General features: G+C 37.8%; 1 pseudogene; it reads left to right on the top strand.

Annotated features, from left to right (window-relative positions):
• Positions 1 to 4,618: 4,618 nt before the first annotated feature.
• Positions 4,619 to 5,325, top strand: LOC108176914 (large ribosomal subunit protein uL30 pseudogene; annotated as a pseudogene).
• Positions 5,326 to 6,674: the final 1,349 nt, after the last annotated feature.

Below are 6,674 nucleotides of genomic sequence, written 5' to 3'. Positions count from 1 at the left end.
CTGATGTTCTTTCCCATGTAGCCTTGCTGGCTGCCACCAGGTTCTTTGGCTCCTGTTTTTTGTGTATAATGCTGCTGCTTTCTTCTCTTGCCCACACAGATGCTAACACAATGCCCAGTTGGTGCCTGCTAATGTCTTTTTTCTTTCTTACTTGTATTTTAAAGTTCAGGGAAGATATCATGTGACCTAGTTCATTGTTGATATTGTATGCTATTTTTTTGAGATTTGCTACTTTATTACTTTGTTTTACAAATGGTTTTGAGATGATTTACAAACTGTACAGCATTGTTGCCATACTCTTTCTGGATTTTCTCACCTCCTCAATCTTATTTCCCAACTTCTACGTTCCCTTCCCTATGCTAAACTCAAAGTAATCTAAAGCTGCTGTTTACCTTCTCATCAACTAAATCTTCCATGCAGATTCATAAACCAACTTTTTGAGGTCATATTCTATGGCTATGTTTTATTTAATAAACACAAATGAAACAGATGTATTATAGATTATTTCCTCCCACTATCATAAACCTATATATATGTAAATATAATATCTGATAAAATTACTTTGGATAATTATTGATGTTGGGTATATCCCTTCAGCATGTGGAAGTGTCATAAAAGAAGGTGAAAACTGTCTTGTACAGCACACCTCAGGATAACGTTGGTACTATATTTTCCAGATGAATAAACTAGGAACTGTGATATTGCTTTCTCTAAGCTTACTCCAACATATTCATTTTAACTGAGCAACACACAGGGAAAAAAATAAGTTCTCATCTGACACAGCATTTCACAATGTTCTCTCAGATCCCATTTGCATATTACGTGAAAACCAAAGGGGCAAAACATGACAAAGCAATAGGAGAAGTTTATCTGGGTTAGGAGCACAGATTTATTTTCCATAATGAATTTTTTTAATCTACTCATAGCAGTGAGTCTTCACTAAAGTAGTGTAAATTTGTTGCCTAATTCTTGATCCAATTGAAAGTATCCGTAGTTACATGCAAGGATAGGCATATTGTCTGAGATCATAGGTTAGAGGGAAACTAACTGGTTTATGTGAAGTTCCTGAATCTCATGAACATTATGATCTAACCAACTGAAATTATTAAAATACAATCAAGTTTTAAAAGACCAGTCAGCATATTTTGTTTCATGCAAGAACTAAGTTGCCAAAGTCATGTGTATTCACTTACAAGTAAGCAACATATTTCTATATGCACTAGGAGAAGGTGGTCTGACCTGAATCCTAATTAAGTATCGCAAGCCTCATGTTTATAGATATCTTCTTAATTACAAAAATTGCCAACAACCAGTCTTTGATCTACAACCTGTCAGGCTGTGTTGAATTACAGTGTTATTTGCTTCCTTTGCCCCAAAATGACAAGTATGTGCTGTAACATGATCTCTTAATAATGTAATCGGAAGCACCTGATCAGCAACAACAACAAAAAAAATGATTTGCTTGAAGATACAAAATAGTGCAGCCACAAACTTGTCTTTGAAGGAGACTTAAAATGTCTCTCAGCTGACCTCATTGCCTTACATATACCGCGTTTCCAGTGTTCTAGACCTGAGCAGTGACGGTGATGAGATTTAAAGGCTCACAGAAATATAATGATGACTTTTATAAGGATTAAAATCTAGGCAAAGTTATTACATGCCTCCTGTCATTTTTGCTTCCCAGGACAGATAGATATTTATGAATTCAATGACTACTTTCTGTAGCAGAAAAAAAAAAAAAAAAAAAAAAAAAGTTATTGGTATTCACCCAGAATGGGCAGAACTGCAGTTTATAAAAAAGTTAGTTTTGCATAAAAGCATAGAGTTAGATTCCTTTTATTGTCAAAAAATTGGTCATAAAATAATAGAAAAAGGCTTAGGTATAAGAATAAATTTACTTATTCACGTTAGTATTGTTTATATGCTCCTAGCAATCTGTACCTTTCTCATGCATACTAAACTTCTGTGCAACTAATTTATCAAATTCTAATATTCGTTCTGCTCCTCTGAGGTAACAGATGTTTTCAAGGAGCCACTCAACTCTCACTGGTGAATATTCTCTCCTTTTCATTAAAGAAAAACAAGCTAAATATCTCTAGTAGTCGAAGGGCAAGGATTACTTCATAACATGTTATTGAGGACCTAAATTTTAACTTTCTATCTTTTATATCCAAACTTAAAACTAAAGAAAGACTTATAGTTATATTTCCCTTTGAAAAATGTGCTGCTTTGGATGTGAAATATACAAGTAAATATTTGTTTACATTGAGCTTTAATGTACTATTGTTATAGAAGTAATATGACAAGAAACATACTAATTAGAAATTTTAACAAACTAAATAAAAATTTATTTATTTTCCTAATTATATATATATTTAAAGATTTACTTATTTATTTGAAAGCCAGATTTACAGGAAGAGAGGTACACACACACACACACACACACACACACTCAGAGAGAGACAGAGACAGAGAGACAGAGACAGGGTTCTTCCACCCACTGGTTCACTCCCCCAAACCCTCAACCACCAGGGCTGGGCCAGGCTGAAGCAAAGAACTGCATCTGGATCTCTTACAAAGGTGTCAGAGTCCCAAGCATTCAGCTCATCTTCCATTGCTTTCCCAGGCACATTGGTAGGGTGCTGGATCAGAACTGGAGGAGCCAAGAAGAAAAAGACATTCATATAGTATGCCAGCATCACAGGCACCTGTTGTGGCAGAATGCCAATCCCTCAAATTATATTTTATATTTTAATCCTACCCCTAGTAGTTTCTTTTTTTTTTTTTTAGATGAAGGGTTTATTGGGGGAAACCCAATAGACGAGGGAAGGTGAGAAGAAGGAAAAGAGGGAGAAGGAGAGTATGAGAGAGAGAGAGAGAGAGAGACAGAGAGAGATTGAGAGAGATCAGGAGATGGAGAGAAAGAGAGCCACGTGTTGTGTTCAGGAACAGGTCCTCTTAACACTTTGCCGGGGAGGGGGGCAGGGAAGCAGGAGAAGGGAATCCCATTAGGATGGGGGTGGAGCTGACACCAGTGGTTGGGACATGGGGGTCACCTGGCTCCCAGCAATGGTGGTGGGGGCTAGAGCTGAGGATGGTGTCGGGGTGTAGATCGCATCACAGATAAGACTGTGCCATTTTACTGTCATTCTCCCCCAAGAGTTTATTTATGATCATCAATACCAAACTATTCCTTCAAGTATTCTGGGGAACATGTTCACAAAAATACCTTAAATATGTTCATTCCTTCCCCTGTTAGTTTTCTGCCTTCCCTAAAGGCACTTTTGTCAAACAAATAAAGTGGCCTTTTCATTTCACCTTTTAAAAAAAATGTGTTACTTGAGAGGCAGAGAAACAGCAAGAGACACACAGACTTACCAAGACCTTCCTTCTTCCAGTTATCTCCCAAAATGCTCACAATGGCTATGGCTGGGCAGCGCTGCAGCCAGGAGCTAGGAATTCAATCTGGAATTTCCATGTGGGTGGCAGGGATCCAGCTATTAGAGCCATCACCTGCTGCCTTTCAGAGGGCTCACTATTAGCAGAACTGGAAATGGCAGTGAAACTGGGACTCCGTCTCTGGGACTCTGATATTGGGCATCCTAACTAGCGTCTTAACCATCAGGCCAAACACCCACTCTCATTTTGTCTTTTAAATCAATCCACACTGTTGATAATCCTCTCTTGTCCACTCATTTCCCTAAAAAATATTTGAATGCTCACTCTGTGGCTAATATTATTTTGGGCATGAGTGCTAAATTGTTGATCAAAATCAGATATTATCAGCCTGTGTTATGCTTATACAGTGAAAGGCAGGCAATAATAATCCATTGTAAAACATCAGGTATTGATATGTGCTCTGAAGACAGACAACCATGGTAAGGAGACAGGGTCCACGTGGTATTCTAAGAAGGCTGCTTCTGGTGTCAAAACCTGATATGGGACCTGAATGGAAATAGGAACACAGTCAGTGTTGGTGCAGGTGTTGGGCAGCAGGACAAATGGGCTTAAAATAAGAATGTACTGGTGCTGGCATTGTGGTATAGTGGGTAAAGCTGCTGCCTGTGGTTCCAACATCTCGTATTGGCATTGGTTCAACTCTTGGCTGCTCCTTTTCTGATATGGCTCCCTGTGAATGCACCTGGGAAAACAATGGAAGGTGACCCTTGAACCTCTACACCCACATGGGAAATCTGGAAGAAGCTCCAGGCTCTTGGCTTCAGATCATCCCAGCTCTGGCCATTACGGCTATTTGGGGAGTGAATAAGCAGATGAAGATTTTTCTCTCTCTGTCTTTGCCTCTCTCTTTCTCTGTAGCTCTGCCTTTCAAATAAATAAATAAATCTTTTTTTTTAAAAAAAGGCTTTAGCTTCCCTAATTGGAAAACTAGTGATAATGGTGGTAGGAAATTGTTGAAAATTAATTTTGGATTATGAGCCCTGAAGCCATAGTAAGTTCTTTGCTTTTATGTGAAATGCTATGGAAAGATTTTTTAAGGTAGAGACCTGGTCATCAGAGGAGGCATTTTAGAAGGGTCTATTTGGTTATTGTGTAGTCAGTGGTGTGAGTGTGTGTGTGTAGTGTAGAAAAAGTAAGAGAACTGACAGTAGACTGCTCTATGACTGGAATCCTGGAGGGTTCCGAAGAGAAGTTTCCTGCTGTGCCAGAAACTTAAGAAAAAGCAGAGGGATTTCACAGAGCTGAAAATCAAGTGCCTAAGAAAGAAATTTGCCCAAAAGATGCTTCCAAGGTGAGGAGGAAGCTTATCTATCGAAAACAAAAGTACTACCACAAGAAATATAGGCTAATGTACAGAACTGAAATCCACAGGCAAGGATATCGAGTAAAGCCAGAAACTTCTATGTCCTGGAAAACACAAATTAGCATTTATCATGAGGTTCAGAGGTATCAATGGTGTGAGCCCCAAAGTTCAAAAAGTGTTGCTGCTCCTTCCCCTTCATCAGATCTCCAATGGCACCTTTGTTAAGCAAGGCTTCAATTAACTTGCTGAGGATTGTGAAGCCATGTATTGCTTGACGGGTATCTGAATCTGACGTCAGTTAATGAGCTAATTTACAAGTGTGGCTATGGCAAAATCAATAAGAAGCAAGCTGCCTTGACAGATAACACTCTGATTGCCCATTCTCTTTGGAAATACAATATAATCTGCATAGTGGATATGATTTGTGAGATCTATATTGTTGGTCTTTCAAGTTATCTTCTCCCTGAGCTGGAATGAAGACAAAGACCACACATTTTGTAGACAGTGGAAATGCTGACAACAGGGAAGATCATATCAACACACTTATTAGAAGCATGAATTAAGGTGGCTGTTTTGGCATTTTTGTAATCTAATCTGGTACGAACTAGTAACTACACTCAAATTGAATTAAAAAAAAAAAACAGAAAAAAAAAAAACTGAGACCACATGGAATATGGTATCAGTAATCCATGTTAATTATTATGAAGAACTAGGCCAAGACCAGAGTAATAAATATGCTAAAAAGATTCGATTTTGGATACAATTTGAATGTGCTGCTGAAGTTCTATAATGACATACATGAGGAATGTGAGAGAAAATAGCAGTAAGAGTGATGATTCCAATGTTTCTAATCTGAGAAACTAGGTACATGTTTGTGGCGTCTGCTCACATAGATTCACACACTGTACTATATTTGTGTATAGTGTTGAAAAGAATCAAGGGCTCAGTTTCAGATTTATTTGAATTCAGATGTATTTAGACACATAAATGGGAATATTCAATGGAATGTTGGGTGAAAGTCTTGGATTATAGATGAATTTGGAGCGTAACTGTAAAAATGGGAGTTATCATTTTACAAATGGTATTTAAAGTTATTTGTCTGGATGGAATAACCCAAGATTGGTTGCAGATGCAGAAGAGAAGAGGAGAGAAGATGCCCCCAAGGTGAATACCAGTTGGGAAAAAGAGGATCCATGAAAACTTTTGAAAACAGGTCATGAGATGGGAAGCAAAGTCTTTTCCAGATTCCAAGCAAAGGAAATTTGCCAGGGTAAACTATATCAATATTTCATGAAATTCGAGAAAGATGAGCATTTAAGAATTAGCCTTTTGTCTTAACAATATGCAAACATTATGACCTTGACAGGAATAGATTTGACTGCATGTTGGAAACAAAAGCTTGTTTGATATGAGTTCAAGAAAGAATGATCAGTAAGAGAATGAATGACACTACAGAAAGAGGGAGAGATGGAGAAGAAGAGAGAGAAAGAGAGGGAGAGTGGGGAAGAAGGAGATGGAGAGAGTGAGAGAGAGGAAGGAATAATACATTGAAGAAGGAACTACTGTTAAGGAAAGTTAGAACTAATTTCTTGAAATAAATCACTAAGGCACTCTATGTTGCAAATACAAAAAGGCAAACTCCCAGTAAAATTTTGTAAATTATATACAGATCCACTACCTTGGATCCACAACAAAACGGAGTAGGAATGATAGTGACGATGGATGAAGCAAAATACTATGTAGAAGTTGGCCTGGAATGGTTTCAGTGCTTCTGGGACTCATCTTTTATTGTTTAAATTATTTATGCTGTATATATAAAGGTGATTTAGAAATAGAAACAGGACACATTTTTTTTTTCAGGCAGAATTAGACAGTGAGAGAGAGACAGAGAGAGAATTGTAGACAGTGAGAG

Source organism: Oryctolagus cuniculus, chromosome 3 (assembly GCF_964237555.1).
Source record: "Oryctolagus cuniculus chromosome 3, mOryCun1.1, whole genome shotgun sequence".
Lineage (NCBI taxonomy): Eukaryota > Metazoa > Chordata > Mammalia > Lagomorpha > Leporidae > Oryctolagus > Oryctolagus cuniculus.
The sequence above is the reverse complement of the archived record's forward strand: the minus strand, read 5'-3'. Positions and strand labels throughout refer to the sequence as shown.